The sequence below is a fragment of the Marmota flaviventris genome, chromosome 7 (genome assembly GCF_047511675.1).
Source record: "Marmota flaviventris isolate mMarFla1 chromosome 7, mMarFla1.hap1, whole genome shotgun sequence".
Classification (NCBI taxonomy): Eukaryota; Metazoa; Chordata; class Mammalia; order Rodentia; family Sciuridae; genus Marmota; species Marmota flaviventris.
This window is the reverse complement of record NC_092504.1, coordinates 54,314,659-54,329,022: the sequence shown is the minus strand read 5'-3', so window position 1 is coordinate 54,329,022 and position 14,364 is coordinate 54,314,659.

Below are 14,364 nucleotides of genomic sequence, written 5' to 3'. Positions count from 1 at the left end.
GGATTTATAGATAGGCTTTTTGTCATATACGTATATCTTCTATAACTTATGTTCCTGGAACTTTGCTTACCTATGAATCTTAGGAAATAGTGGTAAGTTGTCTAAACCAGATGAAATTTAAATATATTATACTGCTAAAAAGTCCATTAAAAAGACAAAACATTCCATGTATATTCAGTATCTATATGACTAAAATTCAGAGAAACAGAAAGTAGAAATATGGTAGACAGACAGAGCCTGGAGAAAAGAGGATTGTGTCCAATTTATATAGTTTCTTGATTTTGCAAAGTAGTATGTTCTGGAATTGTTGGCATTAAGGTATAAATATATGTAACATTACTGACCTATGTACCTCACAAAGGTTAAAATTATATATTTTTGTTTTGTTATTTGACCTTAATTTTCAAAAGAGCCACTATTCTAGTATGTCCTGAAAATATTTATTTTTCTTTCCTTATGTGTGTAAACCAGTCATTAAAGTAACTTTGTCCTGCTCTTGGATTTGTGATGGAGCAAATTCTCTCCTTCATAGTAAATAGAAGACTCTGTCTAGAGCTAAGAGAGATTGAGTTGTGGTGTTTTCACTGGGGTCAATTGTTGGAAACATGACCAAAGAAAATCTAACGTGATTACATGAGACTTTGCCTACATTCCACAAAGGTTAGATAAGATGACCTAATGGTACAGAATTATGGAAAGAATCTATTGACCTCTCTAAAGGTTCTGATAACAGAAATTTCCTTGGATATCTTTAATTTGTCTCAGCATTCACTTTTAAAACCAAATATACATGGCAGATTCTAAAATAGTGCAGATTTTAAAATTTCAATATTAACACTTTGCTAAGGAAGAAATATGTTTAACATGTTCATTGTGAATTGGATATTATATGACAGATACATAGGAATTAACAAATTCTGCCCTGCCATGTCCTCTTTTTCCATGCAGGATCTGTGAGATCAATGTAGATATCAATGAAGTTTAATTTTAATTAGGACCAGCACAATGATAAGTAGGTATTAAAAAGCTAAATCATATCACATATTGTCATCTTCCTACATAATTTTTGCTTCCATTTTTCTCCTAAATGATAAAAGGGATCAATTCATGGTGCTGTACATGGCATTATTCAGAGAAGAAAAGCCAGGGTAACCACCAAACCAACCATACTTAGAGAAAATAAAATTGACTGACCCTGTTAGTTTCTCAAGGTTGCAGATGTCTGAGTTAGGTTGGAGACAGGAAGCTGCCCTTACCATGGATTCTCTGCATTAAAAACTGTGATCCCCCAAGGGCAAACACTAATAGAATAATTTATTTTAAGAAAGGGTTGGTTTCTGAGTTAACTTCCTCAATATCAGTCAAAAGGAAAAAAGTGTAATATTAAATAGAAAACTTGAAAACAACTGTAAATTATGGATTCATAGAGCAAAATGAATGTAGGAGGTCATTAGAAATGTTAAGCAGATATTTGACCCAAAATGATAAGTATCAAAGTTTTAAATAATTATATTTCAAATTGATAACCTGTTTACTTTAGCTACTATATATGAACTATAAAGGTTGCATACCAAAAATAAGGTTGCATACCAAATATTGCTAAATATAAAAATACTTACAGAAGTATGACCTCTATTCATATATCCTATGTTCCTATTATCATTTCTTCTTCCCATTTTATTATTCTACAATAGACATTTTGCTATGTAATTTTTTTCACATTCTAACTTGCTAAAATTTGAAATAATTTCAAGTAAAAAGACATCTGCCTTACCCTAATAGGTTTTATGGAGATTTGATGGCAAGAAACCAAATGCCTTAGGACACAATAATACTGTATAAGTAGATGCCCCAAGGTGACCTCCTTGGTAAGACTTGGGGAATGAATCATGAAAATATGAAGAAAGTTAATCAGAAAGATAGTAGTTGAGTAGTTCACAAATGTATTGAAAATATTAATGAAAATTTCATTATTTACCTATGTTCTCTCTCTTATTAGAGAATAAAGAAAACCATTTACATTTTATTATACATGGCATAATAATAAATGATTTGCATTTCAGTTGTAATTACCCCACACAAGGAGGTTTTTTTGTTTGTTTGTTTGTTTTTCCTCTTCCTGCATTGTCTCTCTGTCTCCTGTTTTTTCAACTTTACACCTATCCTTTGATCTCCTGTCGGGCTATTTGAAATGCCATAAAAAATGTTTCTTATCCTTTATTATAATGTTCTCTACATTTTCCATGACAACAAAATCCAAGAATCTTAATTGAAGGGGTATTATTTTCATGATGAAGTTTAGTCTGTCCCACCTATAATTCTAGCAAAACAACTACCCTACTACCTGCTGCCTTGGACAATGCACAGCAGATTCAGGGGTGTTATTTTACTGTAAGAGTACACATTCATGTACTTCCCCTGCTATAATTAGATATCCTATTGCTACTATCCAGAATGTGCTCTTTCTTTTTGACTTTTCTTTATCTTTCAAGTCTCAAGGCACATATTTCCATATCACCTTCACTTATGTCTCCAAAAGATGTAATGCTTCTTGCTCTGAGATTTAAAAGCAATTTCTGCACAGTTTCATGGTTATAATAATTTGCTCTTAGGGGCTGTGGTTGTGGCTCAGTGATAGAGTGGTCACCTAGCATGTGTGAGGCACTGGGTTTGATCCTCAGCATCATATAAAGATAAATAAATAAAGGCATCCTGTCCATCTACAACTAAAAAATATTTTTTTAAAAATCTGCTTTCTAGAAAATAATTCATATTCAATGGCTTATATTGTGCAGTTCTTATTTTTTTCTGACTTATAATTTGCCCTGATTTATTCTTATCCTAGGTCATCTGAAAACCAAACTTTTATTATTAATGTTGGAACCAATGTCATCTACAAGGAAATCTATCATGAGAACCCTGTGATTGGCATTTTGCTTATTTGCAGATCAACCTGAAAATATTTCTCATATGAGGATCAACGGTGTAGCTGTTAGATTAAAATTTAAAATGATGTCAAGTACTGATTTGCTAAAAGCCTTGAATAATACAGTCATGGATTTATATATAAATGGAAAATAGATTGTTCATATTTTAGTCCAATTTTTAAAATTAAAATGATTTAGACAATGCGATATGTACTTTTACTAAATAGTCCTTTTTAAAATTGAAAAATTACTCTGATACATTAATAGCATGACTAGTTATTATTAAATCAATGTGATGCAAAAAAATATTTTCTGTGTAGATAAATGTAAATAACTTTGTAATATGAAAGCACACAGAGAAAACTTGAAAAAAGATCAGATAATTCTTCAAAACCTCAAATTTCTGAAATTATTAATCTTTTCATATATTGTACATATTATTATGCAGAGTGAAATATTTTCATACATGAATAACATATGTAATGGCCAATCCAGTTAATTTTTCTGTCTCTTAAATACTTATAATTTGTATTGTTAAGAATCTCTAAATTTTCTTTTCTGATTCTTTATAAGAAAAATAAGAAGAGTTGTACTGTATAGTCACCTGACTGAGCCCAGCACAGTTGTACTTATTCCTGCTATGTAACTGCAGTTTGGTACCTGTTGTCCAACATCTCTATTCTCACTCCCTCCTATACTGCCTAGCTTCTGCTTAGTACAATTCTGAAGCTATCTCCATGAAATCTCCTTTTGTAGATTCTATACCTGAAAGAGAACACACAGTACTTTTCTCCTAGGGTCTAGTTTATCTTATTTAACATGATATTCACCAGTTTCACCCTCATTCCTGAAAAGACAGGATTTTATTTTGTTTTAAATGGCTGAACAATACTTTATATGTTTCACTTTTTTTACCCATCATCTAAAAAAGAACACAACAGTCCATTTCATATCTTGGATAATTTTGTAACAAACATGAATGTGCAGGTGTCATTTTGATATACTTATGTTATTTTCTTTAATTTATAGCCCTTCATGGGAAAGTTGAGCTCCAGGAGAGTCGTATTTTCAGTTTTTCCAGAAATTTCCTTATTTTTTTTCTGCAGTGGCTGTGATAATTTTCATTCTAGTATCAGGCTGTAAAAGTGCCTCTTACTTTGCTCCCTCACCAAAATTTGTATTTTTTGGCTTTTCTACTACAGCCCTTCTTACTGGGGTTAGATTACCTCTTGTGTTTGTCTTCACTTGCATTTCCTTCAGGATTAGTGATGGGGACCAATCCAAAATATATGTTATTGCCAGGGACTTAATGCTATACTGGCAAGGCATTTGCACATTCCATCCATTTAGAAAAGGTACCAAATTCTATTGAAAAATGATCAGGGCAGTAAGGTATTGGTAGATGCTTCATGAGAAACACTGTCTTGTCATGGGAGAGTCTCACTTTTGAAACTGTGTGAACATATGATTTTCTGGTCCAGGGGCCAGTGTGATTGGGTGCCCTGGCTATCTTTCTCTAAGGCTATTTAAAGAGCCAGCATTTTTGTCATTGGACCAACATATAGGTAAATTCTCACTATATTAAGTGTAATTAAATCCAATTGAATGAACAGGTGTTTGTCTGAAAAACCTCACATCATTTGTATCATTATTAATACTGGGATGTATTTTCCTGTCTAAATAGTTACGTGTACTAAAGGTATATCTGGGAAATAGGTCCAATAAATTTCCCATTAACTCTACTTACCTAACAGCGCAAAAGAGCCAGAGAGACATAAACTTTGTGGTGGAGACGTAGTACCTCCATGTTGTTTGATTGTCTGCTCAGCCTGATATGTGAGGTCCTTCAGTTGTCCCTGTGATGGCAGGTTGGCCTTTTGGTTCCTCAGAGTCTTCTCTCCCTTCTTCCTACTTCTCAGCTTCTTCTTCCCACTGGGGGATGGGATTGACACATCTGGATGAGCTCTTTGTTTCCAGATCCTCCATGATGATGACAGATGGCATGTTCAGATACTCAGATGGGACAAGCTGCACATTTGGGAAAGATACAGTGCATGTCATTTATCCCACATTATCACTGAATCCGGTCTATTCCATTGTCCTCTTTGTAAGTCTCTCTGCCAAATGAGGCCTAATGGGCCTGTGAAGTGGTAAATGTGTTGCTCAGCAAAATCGCAACCTTCAGAATCACAATTTAAAAATCTTAAAAGAAAGAGAGCATGATTCAAACAGTTTTGTGGGGTTCTATCTCCTCCTTTTTGTTTTTGTAATTGTAGTTTAAGAGACAAGTGAGCTCTACCCACAATAGTCTGGCCTTTGTGAGATTATAAGGAATACCTGTTTGGTGATCAGTATATGTTGAAAAGAATAACTAATGTAAGCTGGAGCATTATCAGTTTTAATTTGTAGAGGGTAGCCCAGCACTGCAAAATCAGCTGAGTGATGAGAAATAACCTGATGAGTATGTTCTCCTGTGCAAGCCGTATTAAAAATGAAATGAGAACACGTATCAATAATAACAGGTACATAACACTGTTTGCCAAATTGAGGGATGTAAGTTACATCCATCTGCCACAGTTGGTTTGGTCAAAAAACTACAGGGATTAACCACAGTTGGTGAAGCTGAGCTGTGAAGTACACAATGAGGATATTGATGAACAAACTGGTGAGTTGTTCTTGAGTAATATGAGATTTTTTTGTGCATACTGGAAGCATTCTGATGATTTAAAGTATGAGAGACTTAGCAGAGCCATATGGAGACAACTGTTGACAGGCTGCAACAAGATGATCAATCATAGAATTACCTGATGTTAAAGAACATGGAAGTTTGGAATGAGCTCTAATATAACCAATAAAGCAAGAATAATGATGCACTTGAATTGTTTTCTGGATAGTATGGAATAAATAAAATAATTATTTTTCATATATCCAATTTTAGATGTTTTGATGTGTTTAGTGACTCCTACTGGATAGGCGCTGCCGCTCTAGATATTAAGTGGCTCATTAGAAAAAGGAAGTAAGGCACAAAAAGAGCTTTAAACAGTGCACATACGTTACTATGACCATGGCTATAGAAACAAGCTTTGCCTGAGCTGGAGCCGTCTGTAAACACTGTGATTGGCTCAGATATTGGCTGAGTATGTACAATATGTGGAAAAATAAATGATGTTAAGATAGCCAATTGAAGGGGTTCATCACAAGGATATTAATTTTCTATTTGCCCAGTAAAATTAGAAAAAAACTACTTGCCAAGAGTTTGAAGATTGCAATAGTCAATTTTGTTGTTGCACTGAGAATGGTACCATGATAAAAGAAGACTTAGTTTCCACCAACTGTATGGCTTGAGTACTGCCTTTAATAATGAACTGAGCAACAAAATCATGAAATGGAGTTAAAGATTTTGGAAGAGAGTGAGCAAGGTGAAGCCATTCAATAATTCTCAAGGATTACCATATTGTTCATTTGGGAGTATGAGTAGTGGAAAATATCAACACATATGTAGGCTCCTATAAATTAATTCTAATGAGATGTGCAGTCTTAAGAGCAGCTCTAACCTTTACTACTGCAGGCTTGGTTTTTGCTATGAGCTGTTGAGGAGAAGCTGGAAAAGGGTCTCACATAAATAAAATATCAAATAAGAAGTTAAAATATTCAGGGGATAATTTTAGACTATACCTAAGCAAATTGATGTCACCCCAACAACATTTGAAATTCCTTAAGAGTATGTAAAACATCAGATCAGATTTATGGATTCTATAGATGGATCATGAGTTCTCAATTAAGCTGCCTAGATACTAAAAGGGAGAAAGCTTTTGTACTTTTTCAGGTGTTATGAATAAACTCACTCTGGTAAGTGAGGTTTCCAAGGAAGTAAAAGTTTTAAAAGCATATCTATATTAGAATGTGCCCAAAGTATGACATCTATATAAAAATTAATATATGCATCAGGACATTGCTCTTGAACTGAAACAATGGCTTGAGCTATAAAACTCTGACATAAAGTATGAATATTGGCCATTCCCTGTGGCAAAACAGTATCTCTTAACAAGCTTCTCAAAATTAATAGTTGGAACACTAAATGCAAAGCACTTAGAATCAGTTGGATGTAAAGGTATTTTTTTAAAAAAATACCTTTAAATCCATATTTATTAAATGATAATCAAAAGGAATAGTCATAGGAGAGGGAATTCCAGGCTGTAAATCATGCGTTAAATTTATTGTCTGATTAACTGCTCTGATATATTGTAACAATCTCCATTTACCACATGCTTTTTATTACAAAAATAGGAGTGTTCCATGGGTAAAAGTAGGTTCAATATGACCAGTTTGAAGTTGTTCTTGGCTTAGGATATCAGCCACTTGAAATTTCTCCCCTGTAACAGGTCATGAATCAACCCACACAGAATTATATAACAGCCAATTAATGTTGTTCTTTGGGCCAGGAAAGAGATAGATGCCCCTACCAAAAACACTAATTAGTTAAATATCCTAATCAATATTGTCCTTGTTGAGATGATTGTGCCACAGGTAAACACCTTTCTTGTTTGTTTTTCCCCCTTCCCTAATAAAGTTAAGTTCTTGATCAAGCATTTGAGAAATAACCACTGAGCCAGGAGTCCTTAATTAAACTCCAATGCTGCTTAGCACATCACAAACCTACATATTTACTAGCAAACTCTCAAGGACATAAGGTTTGAAGAGCCTTTTGTTACCTTTAGCATCCTGCCATCGAAGATATTGAGCACTCTGCAATTTTAGAAATATGATTCATGCCTTCTAGCCAATGGGGGCCCTATGTAATGACCATCCTTTAGGTGAATGCCTTGTGGACATTACAGACATGTCTGCTCGGGTATCATTCAGGCACATAAAAGTCTTTCCATTAATTTTAAAGATCCTGATAGGGTTGCTCTTGCATAAATTTGAGTCCAGTATGACCTGTCTGATGACCCAAAGCCTTTATTGCCTCTGGGTTTATCCAACAACATTTTTCCAGTTGAATGATAAGGCAAAAGAAGAATCTGAGCTATGGTATTCTCTAGATGTACTTGATGCACAGAACTGTTTGAGCTATAACTTTTCTCTCTCCTGTAAAATCTGAATTGATCACCTGATAACACCTGAAACCCTTTCATCTTTAAGCTATTTCTCCCCAATATAAGAACCTCTGTGCCAAAAAGCAAAGGGCTATAAATTCCAGTAGACATGGCCAGAGGCCTCATTTCTGGAGGTAATAAACTTTCGGCAGTAGAATTATGTAGAATGAAGGTTCAATCCTTCTCTACCACCTCTGGCCATGTAAAGGTCTCAGATGGAGAACCAGAGTGTATGCCTTCTCCAGAATGAGCAACAGCATCCTCACTATTTGCAGGGGAGGTGTTGGAGAAGGCCCTGTCTCCTGTTTCCTGACTAGGGGAACAAAGATCACCCTTTCACATCTGACTGCATTTTGCACTCATTGGCAACATGCTTCTATGGAGAAAATGCAGACAGAGCCCTGGTTGATTCCTTTATCCTGGCTGCTGCTGCCAATATCTGGCCATGTGTCCAGGGTTGCCACAGTTAAAACACTCCCTTTTGGAATTTTTATTCTTCCAAGGAGATGACAAACTTCTTTCAAATCTGAGCCATTGCCACGCCTTGAGAATATGTAATTCCCATATCTACACAGAGGTGGACAAAATCTGACAAAGTCCTTTTCTGTGGTGAGCCGCTTCTGCCGTTTCTGCAGACTATGGTCGCCATTACGAGATGGCGCTGGCTCCGCTGTGGTATGTGACAAACAACTCCTTATCTGAGAGAGTTGGCACATGATTTTTCACCACCCTGTGAGAAAGCTCCACGCGGCAGCTTTGCATTGGGGCTTGGGATGCTTTATTAAGGCTGGGAGGGCATCCGGGAAAGAGAGAAGAAGAAAGAATAATAAATATCAAGGGACCTGAATAAACTGCTGAGAGAAGATTCCTGAGTGTTGCGTCTTCCTTGCGGGCAAGGGGTCGCGACAAGTGGTGCCGAATCCCGGGAACCAGAACTTTCAGCAGTCAGGGGTGGTGCACCGGTTAGTCCCAGGTAAGTGGGATCCGCGACCAAAGCGGGGTTAATCCCAGGTAAGTGGGATCCGCGACCAAAGCGGGGTTAGTCCCTAGTAAATGGGATCCGCGACCAAAGCGGGGCAGCTCCTCTGTAAACACAGAGAGAGCCTTACATTTTATTGCAGCTGCACTGTGTACTTTTGCTTCTACTTTCGCTTTTGTTTTTTGTGCTTCCTTTGTTGTTGTGTCATGGGTGCCGCATCTTCAAGTCCGCTTCTCCTGGCCCTAGATGGCCTGTTACATTCCAAGGGCCTGGAAGTGAAACATAGTACTTTACAGAGATTTTTACAGAAGATAGATATCGCTGCACCGTGGTCTGCATTTTCGGGCAGCCTTACTGTACCTAGTTGGGATAAATTAGGCAAAGATCTTGACTTTGCTTCTGAGCAGGGCATATTAGAGGGTGGGGTGATACCCCTTTGGAACATGGTCCGTAGTTGCCTTACAGATGGTAAATGCCAAGAAGCTGCGAGTGAGGGTCAGGCCGTTCTTGAACAACTACATGAGGAAAAATCTGAAGGATCACATAGTGAAGTGGCAGAGAGTATCAAAAGTAACAGTAGTGAGAAGGCAAAAGAGCCTGAAGATAAAAATAGGAGAAGGCTCTACCCAGACTTGACCGAATTCAGAACGCCTGAGAACACAAGCGACTCAGAGAGTTCTGAGGACCTTGATATATTGTTACAACAACTACATAAGATAAAAATGAAAAAGAAGAAAAAGGAGACACAAGATGCGCATGCCTACTGTAAGAAGGGGGAGGGATCTAATATTGGTCAACAAAACTCTGAGGAGGAGGACGTTGAAAATTTAGAAGAAGATATGATGCCTGTTGCCCCACCCCCGTATGTGGCGGGGAGCCAAGGTTCCGGGAGATCTTTTCATGCGCAAGTTTGGAGGACAGTTAATACAGATATGGGACTTGTGTACCCGGTGTTTCAGGACAATAATAGAGGAAGATATCATGAGCCTTTAGACTTTAAGATAGTTAAAACCTTGGCAGAATCCGTCCGCACTTATGGCATAGATGCCGCTTTCACTCTCACTCAGGTGGAGGGACTTACTAGATTTTGCATGACTCCTTCAGATTGGGCTAGTCTAGTCCGCGCTTGTGTTTCCCCAGGGAAATATTAGGAGTCCAAAGTTGGCTGTTTAATGTTTCTGGTAGTACCCAAGACTCGGAGCGAGGTAGGAGGCTTAAAATTTTTGCAAATAATTCACAATTATCTAATGCTACATTACCCTCCGCAGCAGTCTGTCTCCAATCTCCGTTCCTGTTTCTTTTGGCTAATGATACATCACAGGGGATGCTTAATTGTTCTAATGTTACTTGCTACTTGTCTGAGTGTTGGAATGGCTCCTGGACTACAGCAGTGATTATGAAAATTCCAACCTTTGTCCCGATCCCAGTTACTGCAGATCCAGAATCCTTTCCTATTGTTGAATTGATTAGAGCCCGTAGAGATTTTGGAATTACGGCAGCTATAGTGACAGCTGTGGCGGTATCTGCTGCTGCAGCAGTTACAGCTGGAGTAGCCATGGCCAGCCAAGTACAAACTGCTGCCACTATTAATCAGGTTATTCAACAAACATCCACTGTACTTGAATCCCAAAGTAAAATTAATCAACACATTTTATCTGGGATTTTGGCTGCTAATCAAAGGATAGATTTGCTTCAAGCTCAAGTTGAGGAATTGTCTGACCTAGTACATTTGGGTTGTATTGATCAACGTGCACATTTATGTATAACCTCTGTCAGATTTTATGATTCCAGAAATGCCTCCCGCATCATCGGGGAATACCTATCCGGAACCTGGTCCTTGGAAGCAGAAAACTTGATCCAGTCTCAACTAACTCAGATTGCTGTTTTGAATAGTACCCGTGTTGAACCAGTGACTTTGGGTCAATTCACCGATTGGATATCTTCTGCTTTTTCCTTCTTCAAAGAGTGGGTGGGAGTAGGCATTTTTGGGGCAATGTGTTGCTTCGGTGTTGTACTTTGTTTGTGGTTTCTCTGTCGCCTTAAAACTCGCCATGCACAAGAAAAGGCTATGATCATACAAGCTCTTGCAGCTTTAGAAAATGGCAACTCACCTCAAGTCTGGCTTGCGCATCTTAAACAGTAAACCTTTGTCATGGTCGTTGCACCCCAAGTTATTATAACATTGCACTGGGATCGACATGACTTTCCTTGTTATTCTCTTAGTGTTGGAAAGCCCTTGCACTCTGCTGGTCTTGCTGCCATTGCACGCAGATGGGTTTCCACACTAGTGCTTTACTATCGCTTTAAAGTCCGTGCCTTTCTTTCAGGGTGCTGTCAACTTGTTTGTCATTAATGCAGCCACAGTTTAGCCTCAGCTATCCCCCTTCGTCCACCATCGTCACGATACAGGATGCGAGGCAAGGCACTGCACTTGAGTGATCCTTGACGTGGACCTCAAGGAGAGCATGTCCTATTGCATGCGGGTTAGACGCGTCCACGCCCCGCCCCACGAAAAAAGGCGTCGGCTGATATGGCCTCGGATCTGGGGAAGGGCCCTCCTTAGGACTGAGCCATACTATGCAGCCACTTCTGCACAGTGGGATAGGACCTCTACTCTCGCCTGTATTGTTTTAATAAAACAGAAAGGGGGAACTGTGGTGAGCCGCTTCTGCCGTTTCTGCAGACTATGGTCGCCATTACGAGATGGCGCTGGCTCCGCTGTGGTATGTGACAAACAACTCCTTATCTGAGAGAGTTGGCACATGATTTTTCACCACCCTGTGAGAAAGCTCCACGCGGCAGCTTTGCATTGGGGCTTGGGATGCTTTATTAAGGCTGGGAGGGCATCCGGGAAAGAGAGAAGAAGAAAGAATAATAAATATCAAGGGACCTGAATAAACTGCTGAGAGAAGATTCCTGAGTGTTGCGTCTTCCTTGCGGGCAAGGGGTCGCGACACTTTTCTTTTGATGAGGGCAGAGAGCCTCCTGGCAGGTTTTATTGGCATTTTCAAAAGCAAGTTGTTTAACTACTAATTCACCAGCATCAGGGTCACTTATTCCTGATTTACCACTGAGTATAATTCTGCAAACAAAATCTGTATAAAGGTAAAGTCTGTCAGGTCCTTGGTGGATCTGAGAGATGTCTGGAGTTTTCTATCCCTTAGTAGGTAATCCTCTTCATGCCCTCTTGGAGCACACACTTATTTGTAAATAGGTCTGTAAATCAAAATGTAGCTGATGCCCCAAATCAGTGAATTGTCCAATTTCAGTCAACATTTCCAGACATCAATCCCATGAGCTTGATTCCATTTGCCTATACTGCACTAAACTCCACCCAATTAGATTTCCACAATAAATAATCACCACCTGGGATACAAGCTTTAGCAAGAATAATCCAATCATTAGGCAGAAAAGCTTTATTAGTAAGATTTCCTAATAAACTCTGAAAAAAGGAAGCCATGAGTCCATACATAGAGCAGGCAGACTTAAACTCTTTAAGAGTATTAATAAGAATACGTTCCCATGATCTAAGTAGCAATTCAGAATTATGTGGATCAGCTTCTTCAATAATCAAATATAACCAAAAGCCTGCCATGTTTTTTCTAGCAGCTCTTTGAGCCTGGAGAGCCTGTTGAAGTGGTGATAACTTACAAATTTAGATACACTGAATTTTAATTAGCTTGAGGCATGGGATGGGATACAGAGGAAGAAACAGTCATATTTAAATTTGAAAGAATATGTCTGCCATGTGACCAGCAGGAGCTTCATGAAAGAAGGTTCAGTTCATAAGAAATTGCTAGTGAATTTTAAAATAAAGAGACACACTCTCAATACATTTAACACAGCTCTGAGATGGCTTCTCCTAGCTCCCACCTCCAGCCACCTAATGAGGTGGTGAGGTTTACAGAAGAGACTATCGAGAGAGCGAGAGCACAGCAGGAAGTGAGCTTTTATTGGGAAACAAAAATTCAAGGGAAAATCCCATCCAATGAAGGTTAAAGGGGGCAGCATCCCAAGGTGAGAGGCAGTGATTGGGTCTTCAGGTCACTGGCCAGGCACGCCTCTGCATGAACAAGCCCTTGGACCTGGGAAAGGGTTGGGAAGCTTTTTAACACAAGCTGGGTAAAGCGCCTCTCACCCAGCCAGGGAGGTAATTCAAATCACATGGAAGGATGGCCTCCCACATATTCCCCCTTTTTTTATTTTAAAAGGCAGGTGATGATTTACTCTCTCGAGTTTTTTACTCTTGCTCTGAAGACTTGCCATCCTATAATTACAACACAAAAAAGAAATAACAGCAAAGATAACAATCCAATAATGTACCAGGCTGAGTGTTTAAGAATATTTCCAGGGTTAAATCCATTTAATTCCTTCAATGTTTTATTAGCCAAAGAAGAAGGATCCAAAGAATCAGCTCTATTATTTTGAATATCTTGGATATGGTGATAAAGTTCCAAAAGATCCAAACTATTATTATTATTTTGCCAAATACCCAACAAATGGTTTTTAGCCTTTTCCCAATCCCAGAAAGAAGCATTGTACTTGGCAGCTGTAACACACACATATTTATAATTTGCATGGCATTTAAGGCTTTCCTTAAACTTTAAAGCTAAAAGTTCATTACCTATATTTATAACAGTCACCTCTAAGGCATTTAACTTAGTCTCAATCCTTTCATCAATATTTATTTGATTTCACAGGGCCTTGGACGTATTTTGGACTAAATTATTAAGAAATTTTGCATGTTGAATATTTTGTGATAAAGTTATTGAGGCTGTGACAGTGGATGCAATGAAATAAACCAAGGCCAAAACTCCAATAATTATAATTCCAATAGCAAGTCTAGGTCTAATTAGCTGGGTATGAATTTGCTGTAAGACTTGAAAACCAGCATCAGCGTACCATGGCTCTGAAATATTAGCAAGCAATAAAACAAAAGAGGGCTGCTGAAGTATCAGCACTCCTTTTCCTCTATTATATCTAGTAATACAATTGGTTAGCTTACATTTGTTACATGTTACAACATATCTGTCATCTATCCATTTAACTTTTACTTTTCCAATAATTAAAACATAAGGAGATTGGACACAGGCTCATAAGCCTTAGCAAGATCCCTCCTTTCAGCTCTTGCCAACAAATTTTGATAAAGGCTTCTCTGAAAAATGTAAGAATTCTGAGGCAGCAATTAAGTGCCAAACATCTTTTTGAATACCATCCTCACTGTAAGTCAAAATATTACCAACAAATCCTGCAGGGGTCATAGCAGAATTTTTTCATAATTCTCTCATCAATTTTTGGAGGCCAGTCTAAAATATACCCACTATATTTAGACACCTTATGTTGTACAGGAAAATTATTTCCA